General features: G+C 41.6%; 1 pseudogene; it reads left to right on the top strand.

Annotated features, from left to right (window-relative positions):
* LOC132819992 (sodium- and chloride-dependent neutral and basic amino acid transporter B(0+)-like) overlaps positions 1 to 23,278 on the top strand; it is a 95,246-nt pseudogene that overhangs the window by 53,041 nt on the left and 18,927 nt on the right.

Here is a 23,278-nt window from a genome sequence, read left to right on the forward strand (position 1 = left end):
TTGAAATTTGCAGGATGTGACCAGTGGTATCCCCGTAAGGATCTGTGTTAGGGTCTCAATTATTCATATTTGTTATTTACAACTAGGATAATAACATAGAAAATCATATATCCAAATATACTGATGACAAAAGTTAGGGGGCGTTGTAGACAATGTAGTCAACAGCATAAAATTGCAGAGGGTTCTTGATAGACTCAGTAATTGGGCAAAATGTAGCAGATGAAGTTCACTGTAAGCAAGTGTGTGGTTATCCATTTTGACCGATCTAGTATCGATCTGGATACTTCCTCGATGGCATAAAGTTAAACACAATGGATGCCAAAAGAGACTTGGGGGTTCAGGTGCATGGACCTTTAAAGTACCACAAACAGGTACAGTAAATAATGAAGAAAGCTCATGGAATCTGGCTTTACACCTCGAGGACATGAATACAAGGATGTAGACAGTATGCTGCAGATATACAAAACCCTGGTTCGACCACAATTGAAGTACTGTGGGAAGATCTGGGCACTACATCTAAGGGAGGATATATTGGCCTTGGAGGGAGTACAACATGGTTTTACAAGAATGATAACCTGGATTTTAGGGGTTTGGTTATGAGGAGAGATTCTAAAGATTAGGCCTGTTTCTCTGTTAGTATAAAGTTGTTGTTACCATCCACTTGAAACTGCAGAGTATGTTGGGAATTCACATCCATGGACCCTGTTTCACCTTTTTATTCTATTTTCCAGGTGTATTTCTTATTCCCTACTCAATCATGCTGGGTCTTGTTGGGATACCAATATTTTTCTTGGAATCTTCCTTTGGACAGTTTGCCAGCCTCGGGCCTGTTGCAGTGTGGAAATCTGTACCAATGTTACAAGGTTAGAGATTATTGAATAATTAAAACTCAGCAACAATTTCAATGCATTTTAATGTTTAATTCATATTAATAAACTAGTTATAATTGAGTGATTAAATGAGAGTGTATCTGAGCCTTGCTGTCATTCTCTTTGAAAACTTTGTTATGTTACACCAAGATATGTCAGTGATTAACACTGATGTTAGTTTAGTTTCTTATTCATTCAATGCACGTGATTGTGATTGTGTTCAGTTCACCTGGATGGTTGAGTCCAAATCTCATTGTTTTTTCAGAGTCAATTTTTCCTTGGATCATTTAAAGAATGATTAGATTAGATTCCCTACAGTGCAGAAACAGGCCCTTGGCCCACCAAGTCCACACTGACCCTCTAAAGAGTAACCCACCCAGATACATTCCCTCTGACTAACACAACAGACAATTTAGCATGGCCAACCCATCTTTGTTTTGTGGGAGGAAACCAGAGCACCTAGAGGAAACCCACACAGACACAGGGAGACTATGCAAACTCCACACAGACAGTCGTCCGAGGCCGGAATCAAACTCAGGTCCCTAGCGCTGTGAGGCTGCAGAGCGATCCACTGAGCCACTGTGCTGCCCTTGTAAATTGTACCAAGTTGCTGTGGTGAGATTTGAACCCATGTCCCTTGAGCATTAACCTGAGCTTCTTGACTACCAAGCCAGTGACTCCTCCACTACACCACCGTCTCCAGGAAACTTGACTAGTAACATGCCCAACTATTGTAAACTAATAGCAAACTACTAGCTCAGAAATGTGTATGCTTGAGCAATGTAATGAATGTCTGTTGGGTTGCCCAATACCACAATATCATGCCCAGTTTCTGACATTGTGTTAGATAACAAAAGCATTGCCCCATCAGGTAAAACACCCTGGTGGAGGCAAACTCACACCATAGCAACAGCAGTTACTATCTCTTAAAGACATCATAGAGGTACATATTTAGAAAACAAATTGATGTCCAGCATGACTTTGGAAGCAGACAGTTTGGAATAGGGAGAAGTTTGTTATCCTTAAACAGCATCAGTTTTTCAGAGTACAGACAATTGTACACATCTGTAGATGGAGCATTCAGCACGAGAACAATGGAACATATTTCTAATTTTCATTAGGATGCAAATTCTTTCAAGGTAAAATACATTTCTAAGATTTCCTTGGTAATAAAAACAAATTAAAATGCTAAAGAATGCCCTTGAGCTATGACAAAGGCCAGTGCATTACAGAAAACTTGAATCCTAGAAAGCTCGGTTGATGGAAGTTAATACATAATGACAATTACAAACGTCTTTGTTCTTAAGGAAAGAGCAGTATAATTTGGAGAGACAAAAATATCAGAGACACACAGCAAAAGCTGGTGTTTTTGTAAAGGCCAACTCATGGATAGCAACAAAACTGGTATGGATTTGGCATCCAGCAACACCTTCACTGATTTTACTGTTCCAAAACTTCATGCAGTTCTATTTTGCAGATCAAGGTCTAGGTGAGGCCATGAAAAGAACTCTTAAAAATCTTGTCAGAACTCAGGGAGGTACAGTGGCCTTACATTGCCAGGGATCTGGGTTTGAATTGACCCTCAGGCAACTGTCTATGTGGATTTTACACATTCTGCCCATTTCAGATGGGTCTCACCAGGTGCTTCGGTTTCCTCTCACGGTCCAAAGATATGCATGTTTGGTGGATTGGCTGTGCTAAATTGCTGATAGCGTCCAGGGATGTGTAGGTTAGGTGGATTAGCGAGGGGAAATGGAGAGTTGCAGGGATAGGGTAAGAGATTGGTTTTGGATGGGATGCTGTTCAGAGGGTCATGCAGACTCAATGAGCTGAATGGCCTGCTTCCACTCCGTAGGGATTTTATGACTTGACAAGGAGGAGCTTCACATTATTAACATGCACAGTTTTTCTGGGTGGATCAGAAAAGTCTGGATATGATTTGGAAAGATCTTGAAGAGCAGATCAAGATAAGAATTCACTTCAGGATGAACAGACTTGACATCATTTCAAATAGACAAGAATCCTCAAGAGACTATTCACCAGTTTGTTGGAGGATGCCAAAGCAAAGGGCATGAGTGTGACTTTACTGAAGAGGAACGGCCAGAGAATATTAATGAGTTGATTATCACATTCACATGAATTAAAGTCAGTTGGAAGAAACATTTGTGCAATAAGAAGGGCCACAGTCTTGACCTATTACTTGAGGGTAGACAGATCTATGAAGATGTCGTAGCAGGCCAGCAACGATTACATGCTTTAGGTGCTACCAATACTATTTTGCTACCAACAAAAGCTCCAATAGCAGTAGTTTGTTGCACTTCTCCAAAGTCCATGCTCTATTTTTTGATATCTGAAGCATCAAGGGACATGGCTATGTGCAGGAAATCTGTTTCCAAAAGCCAAGTCAGGCCCTTACATTAAACCAACAAGCGACTGACATGACAGTATAGAGTAATAACAAATCATCAGCAACAAGGAAACTGTTACCAAGGTGCACCAAGGCAACCACATTAATGAGGTTCAGAGTCAACCAAATGAAAGGCAAATTTTAGAAAATGAGCAGGCTTTACATGATGTTAATCTCACACTCTGTGTTGGGAGTAGAAAGCAATCAGGAGCTCTTTAATATCATGTGTCCTGAGAAGGCAGTGTGATACAAGATAAAAGCTAAAATCAACACCGGAGGTGGTGTTACCATGTAACCACTATATGGCCTCAATGACATGCACCTGAGCAAGTAATGTTCCATGGTACAGGCTATGAGAAACCATCTCTCAGTGGAGACAGCAGATCAACAATTGTATGTATTGTCAATGAGTGTCAATGCGCAAACTCTCACTGGCTTCCCGAAATATTTAGTCTAACAGATACATGGTTACCAGTATGTACAGATCTAAGTGCAGTCTCAAATCATGACATTAAAACCACACCCACCAATGCAGAACAAGTCACATATGGTGCAATTGAATTAGTCAAGAATTGGCAAAGTTATAACTTTGAAGTAGTAATTAAGCCAGGTAGCCAAGATGATTGCATATGATTTACAGAACAGCTTATCCAAACTACAAAGATATTCATCTTGATCTGCACCATGATCACCTAAACTATGAAATAAAATGTGCTCTCAAGGCTGACATGTTATACTTTGGACAATGTGAATTGTTTTCATTGGGCGCAGTTTCAAATCATGCCCATGTTACCACAGGAACGCATGAGTATTGAATGTTCAAAATGATTGGCATAACAATCCAGGGATGAATCGGGATATTCAATACTCACAAATGCAATATATAAACAGTGGGAGACTCTATATCCATATGATATTTCATCCAATTCTTCAGCAAAGTAGCAACAGGGCTGTTCATATTGTATGGGGAGATTACTTCCTTGTGACAGATTACTTCTCTAAATCACCCATTTGTTTGGTGAATTAGCAGCAAAATGAGTATAAGTGTCACTGACACAATGGTGGTATTTTTAGGTTATTTGGTGTCCCAAGTAAGAATCTCCAAAATTGCTCACTGGGCAGAGAGTGAGAGTTAGAAATACAAATCTTTGGATACCAGCAATGGTTTCTAAAATATGCAACCAGCCCAGGTCACAGAAATGTATTGCAGCTCATGATATTACATGATAAAGGAACAGAAGCCAGCTCTGAACAATTTATGACAGACCAATCATGTATGAAGCGATTGAGAGTTGAACCCTCTGATGATGTTGTGTGGTAGGGTTGATTAATAGCAACCAGCAGCAACTAACCAAGTTGTCAAACAAGTGCAACAGAGATCAATGAGTACCTTTCCAGGTGGACATACATCCACCAAGTCAGGAAAAATTGTCAAACTTTCAAAACATTACATTGAATTTTGAAACATTAATCTTTAAACTCTGTCTTACCTGTGTGCATAATTGTCAAATTAATTCCATGTGCCTCTGCACAACCATGTATATCTGTTTTGGAAAAGTTATCCTTATTCTGTTGTAAAATATCAGCCCAGATGCTATTTTGCCTCAGGAGGGTACCACTTATTTGCATTAGTTAATTGTAACAAATGTTTAACAGTCTCTTCAAACCCATCATATTCACACTCAGTTTCTTATGTTATTGGGGATCACATAAGCATTGTCACATCTGGTAAAACATCCTGCTGAAGATAAACTCACACCAGCAGTTGCTGTTCTACTTTGAATTCAATTAAAGCTAAATCACAAGATATGGGTTAGCAAAGCAGCTAGTTATGAGCTGCAGTGAGAACTCTGGAGCTGAACCTGTGCCCTCAGTTTAAGTTGGAAAACACAAACCAAGGATCCTGTCACTGATTCCCAATCCTTGGTAAAAAAAAATACCAAACTGCATACTACACATTGGGTCCAGTCTGGACCCAGCGAGTTAATAGTTGATGGAGTTCAATGTTTCAGTGGTTAGTTTTTAGGTTGAAGAATGCTCACTTGGACATCAGGTGCGGGATTAAACCCTCAAATGAAATAGACATTGAGGAAACGAGGGAGGAGCTAAAACCAACTCTGGTACTTATCAATGGTGCCAAGGTATATAGTCATAGAGATGTGCAGCCAGCAAACAAACCCTTTGGTCCAACCCTTCCATGCAGACCAGATATCCCAACCCAATCTAGCCCCACCTGGCCCATATCCCTCCAAACTCTTCCTTTCATATGCCCATCCAAATGCCTTTAAAATGTTGCAATTGTACCAGCCTCCACTATTTCCTCTGGCAGCTTATTTCATACATGTACCACCCTCTATAAGAAAAAGTTGCCTATTAGGTCTCTTTTATATCTTTCCCCGTTCACTCTAAACCTATGCCCTCTAGTTGTGGACTCCCACACCCCAGGGAAAAGACTTTGTCTATTTATCCTATCCATGCCTCACATAATTTTGTAAACCTCTATAAGGTCACCCCTCAGCCTCCGACGCTCCAGGGAAAACAGCCCCAGTCTGTACAGCCTCTGCCTATAGCTCAAATCCTCCAACCCTGGCAACATCCTTGTAAACCTCTTCTGAATCCTTTCAAGTTTCACAATATCTTTCCAATAGGAAGGAGACCAGAATTGCACACAACATTCCAACAGTGGCCTAACAAATGTCCTGTACAGCCGCAACACGACCTCCCAGCTCCTGTACTCAATACTCTGACTGATAAAGGAAAGCATACCAAAAGCCTTCTTCACTATCCTATCTACCTGCGACTCCACTTTCAAGGAGCTATGAACCTGCACTCTTTGTTCAGGTCTCTTGTTCAGCAACAGACCCCAAGACCTTACCACTAAATGTATAAGTCCTGCTGAGATTGTTCTTCAATGAGCTTTTTTCTTATTCGTTCAAGGAACTTGTTTTCTCTGGCTGGGCCAGCATTTATTGCCTATCGCTAGTTACTCATGAGAAGTAGTGATGAGCTGCCTTCTAGAACCTCTGCAGTCTATGCGCTGTAGGTTTCCCTACAATGTCCTTTGGAAAGGAATTCCAGGATTTTGACCAAGTGACTGTGAAGGATCAATGGTATATTTCCAAGTCAGCATGGTGATCATTTTAGAGGGGATTTTTGCAGGTAGTGGTATTCCCCTGTATTTTCTGCCCTTGTCTTTCTAGATGGAAGTGGTCATGGGTTTGGAAGGTGCTTTCAAAGGAGCCTTGGTAAATTTCTGCAGTGCATCTTGTAGGTAGCACAAACTGTTGCAATTGTGTATCGGTGTGAAGGGAATGGATGCTTGTAGATGTTTTGCCAATCAAGTAAGCAGCTTTGTCCTGGAGGGTGTCAAACTTCTGGCGTGCTCTTGGAGCAGGCAAGTGAGGAATATTCAATTAAACTCCTGACTTATGCCTTGTAGATGATAACAAGCTTGGGGAGACAGGAGGTGAGTTACTCCTGCAGTATTCCTAGCCTCTGACCAGCTCTTGTCACCATTGTGTTTGTATAGTAAGTCCAGTTGAGTTTCTGGTTAATGGTGACAACAAGGATATTGATTGTGGGGGTATTCATTGATGGTAACACCATTGAATATCATGGAGCAGTGGTTAGATTATCTCTTGTTGGAAATGGTCATTGCCTGGCATTTGGGTGGTAGGAGTGTTACTTGCCACTTGTCAGCCCAAGCCTGGATATTGTTCAGGACTTCTTCAGTATCTGAGGAGTTGCGAATATTGCTGAACATTGTGCAATCATTGTGAACATGCCTACTTCTGACCTTATGGTGGAGGGAAGATCATTGATGAAACAGTTAGAGATGGTTGGACCTCAGACACTAACCTAGAACATAGAACAATACAGCGCAGTACAGGCCCTTTGGCCCTCAATGTTGCGCCGATCCAAGCCCACCTAACCTACACTAGCCCACTATCCTCCATATGTCTATCCAATGCCCGTTTAAATGCCCATAAAGAGGGAGAGTCCACCACTGCTACTGGCAGGGCATTCCATGAACTCACGACTCACTGAGTAAAGAATCTACCCCTAACATCTGTCCTATACCTACCACCCCTTAATTTAAAGCTATGCCACCTCGTAATAGCTGACTCAATACTTGGAAAAAGGTTCTCATGGTCAACCCTATCTAAACCCCAAATCATCTTGTACACCTCTATCAAGTCACCCCCAAACCTTCTCTTCTCCAATGAAAACAGCCCCAAGTGCCTCAGCCTTTCCTCATACGATCTTCCTACCATATCAGGCAACATCCTGGTAAACCTCCTCTGCACCCGTTCCAGTGCCTCCACATCCTTCCTATAGTATGGCGACCAAAACTGCACACAATACTCCAGATGCAGCCGCACCAGAGTCTTATACAACTGCAACATGAGCTCAGGAATCCGGAACTCAATTCCTCTACCAATAAAAGCCAGTACGCCATATGCCTTTTTCACAGCACTATTTACCTATGTACATGGACACCAAGATCCCTCTGCTCATCCACACTACCAAATATCCGACTATTAGCCCAGTACTCCATCTTCTTGTTACTCTTACCAAAGTGAATCACTTCACACTTACCTACATTGAACTCCATTTGCCACCTTTCTGTCAAGCTCTGAGCTTATCTATATCTCGCTGTAATCTGCCACATCCTTCCTCACTGTCAACAACTCCACCGACTTTTGTATCATCCGCAAATTTGCTCACCCAGCCTTCTAGCCCCTCCTCCAGGTCATTTATAAAAATGACAAACAGCAATGGTCCCAAAACAGATCCTTGCGGAACACTGCTAGTAACTGTACTCCAAGATGAACCTTTACCATCAACTACTACCCTCTGTCTTCTTCCAGCCAGCCAATTCCTAATCCAAACCTCCAACTCACCCTCAATGCCATACCTCCGTATTTTTTGCAGTAGCCTACCATGGGGAACCTTATCAAATGCCTTACTAAAATCCATATACACCACATCTACCGCTTTACCCTCATCCACCTACTTAGTCACCTTCTCAAAGAATTTAATAAGGTTTGTGAGGCACGACCTGCCCTTCACAAAACCATGTTGACTATCCTTGATCACATTATTCCTATCCAGATGTTCATAAATCCTATCCCTTACAATTCTCCCTAAGACTTTGCCTGATGAAATCTTCCAGAGATGTCCAAGAGCTGAGATAACTGGCGTCCGGCATCCATATCCATCTTTCAGTGTTCCAGGTATGACTCGAACAAGTGAAGAGTTTGTCCCTTGACACTAATTGATTTCAGTTTGCTCAGGCTTCTTGATGCCACACACGGGCAAATGCGGCCTTGATGTCAAGGACTGTCACTTCCACCATACCTCTGGAATCCAGCTGTTTTGTTTAAACCAAGGCCAGGCACTGAGTGACCCTGGAGGAACACAAGCTGGGTGTCACTGAGCAGGTTGTTTCCGATGATTGAGAGAGTGGACTGTTAGGGCAGTAATTGGCTTTTTTGTCCAGAACATATCTGGTCAATGTTTCATGTTGTCAGGTATACGCCAGTGTTCTTACTGTACTGTAAGAGCTTGGCGATGAATTCTGGAGCACAACTCTTCAGTACTGTTGCTGTAACGCTGTCAGGGCCCAAATCCCTTGCACTATGCAGTGACTCTAACTGTTTCTTGACACCAAGTGGAGTGAATTGATTTGGCTGAAGACTGGCATCTGTGATGCTGGCGACCGTCGGATGAGGCCAAGGTGGATCATCCACTCAACAATTTTAGCTGAACATTGTTGGAAATGCTGACCAAATCTAACACCCACTAAGACAATGGCAATACTAGAGGGATAGTTGTAACAACAGAATAATATTCTCTTGTCCAATTCTTGTTTAGATTCTGAACCTAATTGTCTGTAACTTTATCATAATTTCTGAACTCTGAGGATGACCTGTGCTTATATTCAAGAACAGGGATAATAAAGTTGATGGCTTATTTTCAACTTTATAAGTTCAGACTGGAGAGAAGCAACATCAGTCAACCATTGCTGCCTTATTTCAAAACACTGTCTCCGTCTTTCTCTCTCAAATTACATTAAACATATTCTAGTTGGAAATACATTGCAATTGAATTCAAGAGAACAATTTTATTTCAAATAAACAGTATTGTTTCTAAGCTCTTTTTCCTTTGTTCAATTTTAAGGTGTTGGAGTCACCATGGTCCTTCTGATCGTAATTGCCAACATTTCCTATGCCTGCATTATTGGTTACAGTCTGTACTACCTGTTTGCTTCCTTCCAATCACCCCTACCATGGGCAGACTGCTTCAGTTGGTGGGGAGCAGATGAAACATGCAGCAGGACTCCCAAAGGTGCAGTGTTCACTTTGACTGGGGACATTCCGTGACTGTTCATATTTTATTCTGTTGATCTGTCATAAGAAAAGTAGCCAATGCTTTCGATAACCAACTTCATTGTGATTGTACAGCAGAGAGACTTGGACAGGATCCAGCTCCAAGGATGATGTCACTGAGTCACTGAAGTGAAAGATTGTCAATAATAATTGCTTACAGGCAAGAGAGATGCTTCAAAGAAAATCATCTCTCCTTTAGTATTGTCACTGTTGGTCATTCTCAACTGCTTTACTCTACCTGGATTGTAGATGTAGGGAAGCTAAGGTAGTTTCAACCTTTTATTATCAGTACCTACATTACTACTGTCTGGTACAGAGTTCAGTTTTTCTCTTTGTTTTCATCTCAGGCTCATCTCCCTCAAAATCTTCATTCAATGTCATCAGTAACACAATGAATGATTTACATTCACTCCTTGACCTTTAGGATTAGGGGTCATGAGATCGGATGCTGGATTTTGAGCCTGAAAGGAAATTTGAAGATCAGGACCAGGATGCAGATTTCAAACGTCATTGGTTTTACAAATGGGAGTGAGAGTAGCAACAAGTTTCAGAACAACATGTGTGTTAAACAGAGATAGGTGGAGGGACAGATAATGTTGAGGAGGTAGGGAGGCTGCAGAAAGACTTGGAGAGTAGATGAAGAAGTGGCAGATGGAACACTGTGGCAAGTGTGGAATTATGCACTTTGGTTGGAAAAGTAGAGCGCAGAATATTTTCTAAATGGAGCAAGTCTTCGGATATCAGAAGCACAATGGAATTTCAGAGTCCTAGTTCAGGATTTTCTTGATGTGAATATGCAGGTTCAGTTGGGTGCTGGGAAGGCAAATGCAATTTTAGAATTTATTCTAAAAGGCTTAAAATGCAAGAGCAGGAATATACTGTTGTGATCGTAAAGTATCTATTCAGATTACTTTTGGCAGATTGCAAGCAGTTTTGGGCTCTGCTTCTAAGGAAGGATGTGCTGGCATTGGAGGAGGAGGAGGCTTACAAGAATGATCATGGGGATGAATGGCTTGTCATAGGAGGAGCAGTTAGGGACTTCAGGTTTCTACTTGATGGGATTCAGAAGGATGAGAGGGATCTTATTGAAACTTGCAAAATACTGAAAGGCCTATATAGAGTCTGATAGGACCCGAGACACAGCCTCAGAGTGATGGTACGAAGCCTCAGAGCTGAGATGAAGGGTGAATCTGTGGGACTCATTTCTGCAGAAGACAATGGAGGCCAAATCATTGAATATATTTAAGACAGAAAGATAGGTTCTTGATTAGTCAGGGGATCATAGGTTATGGGGAGATGGCAGGAGAATGGGGTTGAGAAACATATCAGCTATGATTGAATGGTGGAATAGACTTGATAGGTTGAAAGGCATAATGATCTTCCTATCTCTTATAGCCTTATGATCTTATTTTATTTCAAAAATGTTTAAGTTGTTTCCCTCTGAGTCAAGGAAACCAATGTATGACCTGCAACTGGTGTCAATTTTAAGTACCAATAGCCAATGACTTACAACAGTGTTTGCCCTTATTCAATACATTGGGAGGTGCTCTTCTAGTCAGCCGACTATGTACATATTCTTGCTGCATTTTGCCTCTTAAGGGAAGGTGTGAGTCTTGGAAAACAAGAAATTCATGATTTAAATAGTACCTTTTAATTTCCATTTATCTGCATTTTGGACTCACATTCCTGTCTGTGACCCTGTGTATGGGTCCAGGAAGTTACTCTCAATCTGTTTTTTATTATAAAACACAATTCACAAGTTTTGAAGCCTGGAAAGTGATCGTACTGGAGTTAGGGAATCAGAAGTAATTAATTATCAGGATTAATATTCATTTTCTGATCCATTAATGAAAGCTTATCACATGGCTTTTGACAGTGGTAATGCCCCAACCTCTGACCCACAAGGTTAATTTCTAACCCCCCCTCCCCCAGAGGTGTGTCATAAATGTCTGAACAAACTGATCAAGGGATGTGGGCACCACTGTCTATGCCAATGTTCATTGTTTATCGAAAATGCCCTTAGTAATGTGGTGGTGAACCACTGCAATCGATAATAAAGGTATAGCATAGATATGTATATTGTAAATATTGAGAGTTAGAACTTGTTCATAAGATGTGGATATGAAAATATAGTCATGAAAACACCTAAAAAATGTGTCAATATAATATCTGAGTTAATGTGTGAGGGATTGAGACTGGGGAGTTTGAGACTTAAGCTTATAGACCAGACTGAGTAAGGAGGCTGGGGTATCGTCTTTGAGGGATGGGATGTCTGAAAGCTCAGTGATTGGCTGGTCCTTCCTGAGTGAGTCTGAATACATTAACTATCACATGGCTAGCACAGACCAAGTGGATCTGAAGGGACACATTTGGCGCCCATGTAGAAAGTTCTTTACTCATTTGTCTCTTCTGTTTGTGCTCCACAATGCTGACATTTCTGTCAGCTTCAAACATGGTGTATGAGACACTTTTCTTAAAATCCCTAAATGATGCTGTCATTAGTGTGAACTAGTGATGTGGAATACAAGGAGGGAGCTCAGTACATGTACCCAGCGTGTACAGTCTGGATAGAATGAAGGGCCAATTAAAACCATTCACAACCAATGGTGACTCAATGGAAATTTTTATCCACACAGCAAGAAGTTAGGATTGCATATGTATTGCCTGAGAGTGTGGTGGAGGTTACTTTTATTCAAGACATTCAAATGGGAGATCGATCATTGTTTGAAAAGGAAGGAGTTCAGAGCTACTGAGTGGAGGAACTAGGTGAAACTCTAATTTGGATTTTCACAACAGTTTGCATCGTCTCATTCTGTGCTATAATAATTTAGTGATTCTCTGTGCTGTTGCAGACTGGTGTTCAACAAAAAACATTGTGTCTCAGTCCCTGTGTGATTTCTTTCACATGCAGGATATGCTATTGAGTGTCATAGGATGCATCTTCATGAAGTGGGAACCTTCACTGTTGATGTACCTATTTGTGTGTTAAGGGAGCTTTTGGGCCACTTGCATCTACCACTAGTACCAAACACTTTATGGAAGCCAGTAATTGAACAATGCAATTTTCTTCTATGTCATTGGATACCTCTATTGGGCACCCACCTGAAAATCTACCCTCCTAGGAAACAACAGACCAGATAGAGTGAACCCACATATTGTGCCGCTTCCCCACCCTCACCCTTCAACACATACATAAGAATGCCAATGGCAGCCATCATACCCATTTAAGACATCTCTTAGGGAGTCAATTTACGTCTGGCAAGAAAGGCCGTCCTCAAACCATCCTACCCTGGATTCAATGAGTGGACACTGGGAAGAAGAGTGGCTCTTCATTTTATATATTCCTACCTCAGTCTATGCCTCTGATTCCACCTTATGTAATGGATGAGGTTGGGTTGGGTTGCCCAGAGACCCTGATTGTACCACTAGAAATGGCAGCATTGTTCAACAAGGAGCAGTAAAGTTCTAAAACACATTCAACATTTTCTAGATCCATTTTGCAATCTTACTCTGGACGATGGATATTTTGAAGTCATTAATACAACATGGCTGCAGACGTATAATAACACTTGCCTAAATGGATCAGAAATCTCCATTCCTCACCAGGGTCCGAGTGAGCAATACTGGGAGTAAGTACATTGTTGTTTAGTATGACAGACTTTGATTAATGCTGACAAAAGAAACATTAAGTCAAAACTTCCTGTCTTCCATTCATTCTGAAAATTTGCAAGAAATACTAAAGTGAAGGGAAAATAACAGGAACAAAAAAAACCCAGAAATTGTTGGAGAAACTCAGCAGGTTTGGTAGCATCTGCAGAGAGAAAGCAGAGTTAATGTTTTGGGTCCAGCAATCTTTCTTCAGAACTGGACCTGAATCATTGACTTTGCTTTCTCCCCATAGATGCTGCCAGACCTGCTGAGTTTCTCCAGAAATTTTTGCTTTTGTTTCAGATTTCCAACATTTGTTTTATGTTAGTGGAAAATAACAGATGCTGAATGAGAGGTGCATTCCGATTGGTTGACAAGTGAACTCTGATTGGTTGAGTTGTTACACTGAGGGATGTGCCCATGAGAGCTATTTGACATTTACCTGGCAGATTTTGTTTAAATTTAAACCAGGAGGTTGATAGATTGGCCAGAGCATTGCCCGAGTTAATGGCTGTCAACAATTCTGTTCATTTGACTCGGGGCAGAGCTCATACACAGTTTTTCTGTCTACAAAGATGAACCCTGTGTATTAATATACAAAGTTTCCAGTGCATGCAAGTGTGCTACACTGGAAAATCATAATTGTAGCTTTATCCTAAATTTAATGCAAGTGTAATTACATAGAACATAGGAAAGTACAGCATAGAACAGGCCCTTTGGCCTACCATGTTGTGCCAAGGTTTAATCCTAATGTAAAATAAAATAACCGAACCTACGCACCCCTCAACTCACTGTTATCCATGTATATGTCCAGCAGTCACTTAAATGTCCCTAATGACTCTGCTTCCACTGCCACAACTGGCAATGCATTCCATGCATTCACAACTCTCTGCGTAATGAACCTACCTCTGACGTCTCCTTTATACCTTCCTCCTAAAATCTTAAAACTATGACCCCTTGTGCCAGTCAATCTTGCTCTGGGGAAATCTCTCTGGCTGTTGACTCTATCCATGCCTCTTATGAGGGATATGGCCTCCTCTATATTGGGGTGACAGGCCACCTACTTGCGGAACGTTTCAGAGAACACCTCTGGGACACCTGGACCAACCAACCCAACCACCCCGTGGCTCAACACTTCAACTCCCCCTCCCACTCCACTAAGGACATGCAGGTCCTTGGACTCCTGCATCGCCAGACCATAGCAACACGGCGGCTGGAGGAAGAGCGCCTCATCTTCCGCCTAGGAACCCTCCAACCACAAGGGATGAACTCAGATTTCTCCAGTTTCCTCATTTCCCCTCCCCCCACCTTGTCTCAGTCCCAACCCTCGAACTCAGCACCACCTTCCTAACCTGCAATCTTCTTCCTGACCTCTCCGCCCCCACCCCCCCTCCGGCCTATCACCCTCACCTTATCACCTTCACCTTAACCTCCTTCCACCTATCGCATTTCCAACACCCCTCCCCCAAGTCCCTCCTTCCTACCTTTTATCTTAGCCAGCTTGGCACACTGTCCTCATTCTTGAAGAAGGGCTCATGCTCGAAACGTCGAATCTCCTGCTCCTTGGATGCTGCCTGTTTGCTGCGCTTCTCCCGCAACACATTTTCAGCTCTGATCTCCAGCATCTGCAGTCCTCACTTTCTCCATGCCTCTCATTACCTTGTATACCTCAATCAGGTCACCTCTCTTCCTCCTAATCTCCAGCGAGAAAAATCCGAGCTTAGTCAACCTCTCTTTGTAAGACAAGCAGCATCTTGGTAAACCTTCTTTGCACCCTCTCCAAAGCCTCTGTATCTTTCCTATAATAGGGCGACCAGAACTGGACACAATATTCCAAGTGTGGTCTCACCAGGGACTTGTAGAACTGCAACAAAACCTCGCGGCTCTTAAACTCGATCCCCCTGTTAATGAAAGCTAAAACACCACATGCTTTCTTAACAACCTTATCCACTTGGGTGGCAACTTTGAGGGATCTATACACTTGAACACTAAGATCCATATGTTCCTCCACACTGCCAAGAATCCTGTCTTTAATCCTATATTCAGCATTCAAGTTCAACCTTCCCCTTCTAAAATGCATCACTTCGCATTTATCCAGATTGAACTCCATCTACCATTTCTCAGCCCAGCTCTGCATCCTGTCTATGAGGTGCTGCAACCTACAGTAGCCCTCGATACTATCAACAGCACTTCCAACCTTTGTGTCATTTGCAAATTTACTAACCCACCCCTCAACCTCTTCATCCAAATCATTTATAAAATTTACGAAGAACAGAGGTCCAAGAACAGAGCTCTGTGGGACCCCACTCAACATTGACCTCCAGGCAGAATACTTTCCATCTACAACCATTCTCTGCCTCCTGTCAGCCAGCCAATTCTGAATCCAGACAACCAAATCTCCCTGTAACCCATACCTCCTAACTTTATGAATGAATCTACCATAGGGAACCTTATCAAATGCCTTGCTGAAGTCCATATACACCACACCCATTTCTCGACCTTCATCGACCTGTTTCGTCACCTCCTCAAAGAACTCAATAAGATTTGTGAGGCATAACCTGCCCTTCACAAAGCCATGTTGACTGCCTTTAATCACACTATGCTTTTCCAAATAGTCATAAATCCTACCCCTCAGAATTCTTTCCAAAACCTTGCTGACCACAGACGTAAGACTGCCTGGTCTGTAATTGCCAGGGATTTCCCTATTCAATCTGCCATGTTTTATCGCCCACTCTTTTACTCTGCCTGTATCCCTCCAGTCTCTGTGTGTCATCCTCACCATTTGCCTTCCCATCTATTTTCATATCATCCACAAACTTGGCGATAGTCCATTCACTTTCCTCATCAAAGTCATTAATATATTGTAAATAATTGTGGCCCCAGCACTACAGCACTCCATTAGTTATAGGCCATCCTGAAAATGCCCCCATTATCGCAAATCTGTCTTCTATTAGTTAGTCATTCCTCTGCCTGTGCTATTATCCTTCCTCCAACACCACAGGTTCTTATTAACGAGCCAAGTGCATAGTATTGAATGTGTTTTCAAACTCCTCCTCCACAAATGGTGGGATTGTCCTGTGAGAAAGTGAGCACTGCAGATGTTGGAGATCAGAGCTGAAAAATGTGTTGCTGGAAAAGCGCAGCAGGTCAGTCAGCATCAAAGGAGCAGGAAAATCGACGTTTCGGGCATAAGCCCTTCTTCAGGAATCAGATTCCTGAAGAAGGGCTTATGCCCGAAACGTCGATTCTCCTGCTCCTTGGATGCTGCCTGACCTGCTGCGCTTTTCCAGCAACACATTTTTCAGGATTGTCCAGTGAGGAATTTTGTGTGTCTGAATGAGATAATCTTTCATTCTTCTAAACTCTAGATCCTAAAACTACCTCTCTGTTTTAGGAGCAACCGTTTTACACAGCTAGCATTTGCCAAGATTTCTGCAAATCTGCCTCAACTTGAAAATAAACAGCATTTTCCCCCAAACCCAAAAGACTTCAGAATCTTCGATCTGAGAGACCAATGTACAGCTCTGTTTATTTTGTTCCCTTGTAATTATTTGAACACTCAGGATTATCCAGTAAACATAGTTCAGTTTTAGAATCTCAATTAATATTAAACACTGTATCGTGAATTTGTATTTGCAGGCTGGCTTGGTACAGTTAGAATGTTTTTCTTGGGAACAGTTGAGTGAATTATTGATACGATCCATCAGTCTTTGGGATATATAACATTGAAACATGGCATCACACCAGCACTAAAATTAATATACCACATTATTTATTTGTTCTAAGCAAAACATCTTGTTGGTTTAATATCAGCATCATGTTCGTAACAAAAATAGTAACAATGTGAAACAGTTGACTTCAACTCTTGATCAAACATTGGAGATACCTTGCCCTTTCAGACCTGAGGAGGACTGGGCACTTCCAGGCCTACCTTAGGGCCTGTGATGTCTGGTTGGAACATACATTGAGGGATTATCTGATCAGTGGCCATTACCTGCAGGGTGCTTGAGAAGTGCCCTACTTCAACATTACATTTACATGGCCAATAAATTTACAAGGTTGCTGATCATGCCCATTTTGCAGTATATGAAAACATAGGAATCTCAACATGTGTACTGACTTCTGAAGGTAGATCTTTGGTATATAGGAGTAGAGAACCCCTGGCTGATTTCCCTACTAGAACTCTAGCTAAGGAGATTAATTTGACTGTTCCATTTCAAGTGTAAATTTGAGCATAAGATGGAGCCCATTAAGGCATGCCACGAATTTTTTCATGCAGTTGCAGATTCAAATATAGCAAACGCACCCACATTCTGTTTGAATAAGATGTAGAAAGAGAAAAACATAAAGGACATCAAACTTCAGTAACCATTCTCTTATTTAAAAGTAGGACTTATTCTGTAACAACTGAATATTTTTAAAAGCCCTGTATATTGCACTAAATACTCAGATGCATTGAGCACATAGTATCTATGTGTAATAAACAGTACCCTTATGAAAAATATTTTCTCTTTTTTTAACTCAGTCAAGCAGTTTTACACCGTACAAGTTCATTGGATGAGACTGGGGAGATAGTCTGGCATTTAGCCCTCTGTCTGCTTCTAGCCTGGCTGATGGTTGGGGCAGCATTTTTGAAAGGAATCAAATCTTCAGGAAAGGTAAATGACTGGTGATGAAGACAGTTACAACTACTGACAAAATACAGATTCCCTGTAAGAATAAAACTAGAATTTATTGACTGTTGTGAATTGCATAGTTTATATCGTTGGTGATGTTAACAGTTCCTGTAAGGTATAGAGAACAGAAAATGAACTAGTGTGCAGTAATCCTTTGTAGCTTCCACAGAGCATGGTTACCCTTTGAGGGGATACAGCCTTGAAGAGGAGCAGATATGACACCTCATGCTGCTCAATCACCTGCCAAGTGTTCAGCCACAAACTGTGTGGGTCCTGCTCTGAACAACACAACAATCAGAAAAATGACGAGGCTGAAATAAGTGTGAAAAAAAAGTGTGAAGAACAGTCACAAATTGTAATATCCACAACTGAAATTGAACATAACTAATTTCTAGCCCCAGCAATGCCCCCAAATTCCTGAATGTGTCCCTCATTCTAAGGGTTTCAGTCACTGACACAGGGACTCTGGGGGAAATTCCAATTGCTGCGGAAGGCTGGGCAGGACTGGGGGAAGGGACTGAGCAGATTAGGGTCAGGGTTTTATTTACCATTTGTCTGGATTATTAGAACAGTAAAGAATCATGAAATATGAAGTGTTGAATATATTTGTGAAGTTCTCATCAATTCTCCTGAATACATCTGTCATTTCCCTGAATGTGATTAATTATAAAACTAAAAATAATATTGTAGAATTTAAACTTATTTCCAACATGTAGCTCAGTGTTAAATATCCCCATCATGTAGCCAACTGTCTTCTGATTCACTCTTTGTTTATATTCCTATCAGTTTACAATCAGCTGGATCCAATAAAGTAAATGTTGTACCACTAATACAGGAAAATCTTCCAATTTATTCTCCATTCTCAGGTTGTTTATTTCACTGCAATTATCCCGTATGTGGTTCTGACGATACTCCTGATCCGAGGGGTTACCCTGGAGGGAGCCTCTAAAGGAATTGAATTCTACATCGGAAGCCAGTCAGACTTCTCCAAACTGGCTGATGCTCAGGTAAGCTCAACAACAGAATCAATTGAATTTCAAAAATCACTTTTTTTTATTTAACTGTTCCTTCTTTTATTTTGTCTGATTGAGGTATTAAAATTTAGAATTGAAATGTACCTTTCAGTCTTTTGTTTGTATTTGGAAAGATCATTTTGCACATGTTGCGAAAAGCTAGCTGAGACTTTGTGATGAATTCTAATGAGTTAGTTTATTGTTGTAATCATCTTGGTATGAGCAGGAGGGAATCAATGCTAAGGGCTAGGATGATGAGATTAGATACAACTGGATGAGATCGGCAGTGGGATGCAAAGGATTGTTTATTCTCAGTGCCTCTTTCTTTCTGAAATCATGGATTGATTCAGTAATCAGATTTTCAGTTACAATCACTTATGAGACTATGTCATCAGTATTTGTTCAATATACATTGGTGGGATATGGGCATTGCTGGCTGGCCAGCATTCATTGCCCATCTCTACTTGCCCTTGAGAACGGCAAAGCTGTGGTAGTCCATTTGACATCTCCTGACCTGTTTAATGTCAATGATATTTGGAGTTTATCGAGAAGTGGGAGATGGCATTGTCACAATATCATCTGTACCTGAGATGTGACTACAGAGAGAAAGCAACTGAGCATCTGCTTAACCAAGTAAATTGTTTGATTGCAAAATTAACAGCACATGAACTGTGATAGTGAAGGAAATGTAACTCTCAATGAGTGAACTTAGAGTAGTTCAGAAATAAAATGCAGAATTTTATGCCCTTCCAAATGACAATTTGGGAGCAATGGGACATGAAATTGGGTGGGAAAGCATTAGTTTGTAGCTTCTTGTCACTCATCTATCGTGGTGGCAGAAGATTCATGGATGGATTTTGATGCTCTGCCATTACTTATGGTGTTTAAGTGGCCAATGAATGGCCATTGAAACATCTCCTCCCTGGTTCTGCACCTACTTGTGGAGACCAGGGGACAATCATGAGGAAAAGCGAAATCAAAATCCTGTTGAATTCCTATCGGGCTTCCAAGAAGGGCGAATTCATCTAAAGGCATCAACACTTTTTTGAAGGACTCTACTTCCTGTAGATAGGAGGACTAGGAGGAGCTGCTGAGAGCTAAGATCCTGCCTTTCAGTTGATCTTCTCCCCCTTCCCCCCCAAACCCTTCTTCCACATCAACAATAATAATGTGACTCTACGCATGTAATAGGTAATTTCACACTGAGCCAAGTTTGTAAATGTCAGGAGATACCATTTTTATAACAGCAGAGTGGTGCATATCAGAGATATTTCTCTGAACCTCTGAGTGCAGTCAGAAATTGCTGTGGAATTTACACATAAATAACAAGGATCATCTGGAGTCTCACCATTAAAGCATAAGATGGTTCGTTACAAATGTGCACTCAGTTTGACATTCATACCTATTTTAAATCTAATTTAAATCATTTTTGTGATCCAAATTAACCCCAATGTATGCAGTTTACATTTTGCTTAACAGACTGCAGTGCAGAAAATAGCAATGTCTTTGCAGAAGATCAGATTTTTGGTCCAGTGGGGTTTTATTTCTGCTATGAGTCAATTTTGGAGGGAAAATCTTAAAGTTGGCAGCAAGTAGTCAAAGGAAAATCAAATGATGGCCCTCCTATTAAGTGAGATGGTGTTGATCAGAGCTATTTTAATTCAGTCAGATCACATTGAGCTGCTGGACTAACTCACACTATGCTTCTTGTGGTCAATGTAGTTTTTCAGTTGAATGAGTTCAAATGAAATCGTTCAGCGCTGATGAATTCTCCCTTCTATTTATCAGGTCTGGAAAGATGCTGCAACACAAATTTTCTACTCGACATCAGTGGGTTGGGGCAGTTTAATCACATTGTCATCCTACAACAAATTCCACAACAACTGTTACCAAGATACCATCATTGTCTGTGTTGTTAATTGTGCTACGAGTGTGTTTGCGGGATTTATCATCTTCTCCACTCTTGGACACATGGCTCATGTGCAAAACAAGCCCGTTTCAGAGGTTGCACGGTCAGGTAAATACAAAGTTAACCATACTATTCTGCTGCAGGATAGCACATATGTGCCATTTGTTAGACATCGATGTGGTACTAGAGGACACCTGGGCCTGAGTGTAATTTGCCCAAAAGAGCATTGATTCAATGGGATTAATGGAATGAGAAAGGAACAGAAAAATAATTGAGAATGACAGTAACAGGGCAACAGGCAAACATAAGACAGGTGCTCAGAGAATTCAGTAACAGAAAGATCAACTTTTCCTACATTATTGGAATTGGTGCACAATGAAGTTCTCATGGAATGATTGTGTTTATTAGTGGCTTCTATTTCCGGATTTATTTTGATGTTAAATAAAAGTTGGGTTGATAGCTAGGGAATGGTAGAACAATTATTGCGTGGCAGTGATTAGATTACTGAATAACTTGAGTATCTGTCCGGGGACAACTATGCCAACCACCACCACCTGCCTCCTCCTATTCATTCTCCCAGGATAACTCTGCCGTCCTGGAAGCAAGATTTGAGAGATTCAGCAAACCTCTAGTGATTTTGAGATGTACTCCATTTGAACTTGATTTGACACCTTCAGGAAGCCAGTGGTTTGATCCACCATGTTCCTGTTGATAGCAAGTGTTCCATTGTACACCAGCTTGAGTGGCAAGGAAGAACCACCAGCAAGGACAGGTCTGGATATTCCAGTTGTTCTGAACTCCTTGTCACTGCCCCCTTGTTTGACTGAGGCTGGAGGAGTGCATTATCTCCCACTCATCCACTACTCCATTGATAACAGCATGCATGTAAATGTTTTACCCAGTAACCACCATGGGCAATGATATAACTTAGCTAGAATGAGTTTAAACTTAGAATATCTATCAACCAGGTTTCTTTGGGAATCCAAGATGGCGGCGACCCAGCAAGTCTGAGTCTACAGTGCTCCTCCCAAGACTTGGGCAAAGTGGGTCGCCCACCCCCACCACACTCACCAAATCATTTAAAATAGTTTTTACTTAATGTAATTAGTTGTTTAGTATTGAATTTAAACAATTTCATCTCCAGTAAAAATGACTAAAGGGGAGCCTGCAGCTCTCAGCAAGCAGGAACCCCTCCCCCACCCTCTCCAGCTGCAGAAGAGGCGTCCGCAAGCGCCCCGGGGGGCTTACTTTCGGTGGCGAGCCTCGTGGGAGTAATATCCAAACTTGATGCAAAGATTGACGCTTTTATAGAAGAATCCTGAAGCCGATGGGACTCACTCTCGGCCGCGCTGCAAAAGCAAGACATCAAGGAAATCGAGCGCTGAGTCGGAGGGGCGGAGCTAAAGGCCGCGACCTCCGAAACTACAGCACAATCGGCCGTGAATCAGGTCCGGATTCTCGAACAGCGAGTCTGGACCTTAGAGAATCACATTGACGACCTCGAGAATTGAGGCTGTAGAAAAAATATTCATTTGCTGGGCCTTCCCGAACGGGAAGAGGAAGGCCAGCTTACAGTGTTCCTTGAACAGTGGCTTCCACAGCTTTTAAATCTGGAGGCTGGATCAGGCCAGGTAAGGGTGGAATGGGACTACTGGGTTGCAATACGCGGATCCGGCTCAAACCAGCGTCCCCGCCCGGTCCTGTTCCGGCTGCAGAGTTATAAGGAGAGGCAGATACTTTTAGAAGCCTCCAGAAATCTTGGAAAAGATCTCCAAGCCATGATCTATAAAGGATCCAAGATCATGTTATTCCAGGACTTTTCCCCAGCTCTGGTCTGAAAGATGAAGGTGTTTGATGAGGCGAAGAAGTGTTTAAGGGACTTAAGTATTCAGTACTCCTTGCGCTACCCAGCGACGCTACGCTTTAACCATGAAGGGTCCATGTATAACTTCGGATCGCTGGAAAAGACCAAGGAATTTTTGGACTCTCTTAGATAAATTGTAAGAGATAATTGATGTTGGTTTGCTTTCCCCCCACTCCGGTTTACATCCCACCCTCCCTTTTTTTTAATATATTAATCATTTTTTTACCTTACTGTTTAATATTATCTTGGGGGGTGGGGAGAGGGATTTATTTATTTGTTCTCTACTTAACGATTTTCTCCACCTCCTTGTTTTTTTTAATTTTTATATATATATATAGGCTGGGGGGTCTAGTTAATGTTGGTGGGGGGAGGTGGTTACCTTATACTATTTTACCTCTGTTTCTAGGAGCGGGGTTGTTTTCCCTTGTTATTTTGTATTATTATATTTAATTATTACTTGTTGAGGTTGTAATTTCATAGTTATATATGTTTATACATGG

The sequence above is a fragment of the Hemiscyllium ocellatum genome, chromosome 11 (assembly GCF_020745735.1).
Source record: "Hemiscyllium ocellatum isolate sHemOce1 chromosome 11, sHemOce1.pat.X.cur, whole genome shotgun sequence".
Taxonomy (NCBI): domain Eukaryota; kingdom Metazoa; phylum Chordata; class Chondrichthyes; order Orectolobiformes; family Hemiscylliidae; genus Hemiscyllium; species Hemiscyllium ocellatum.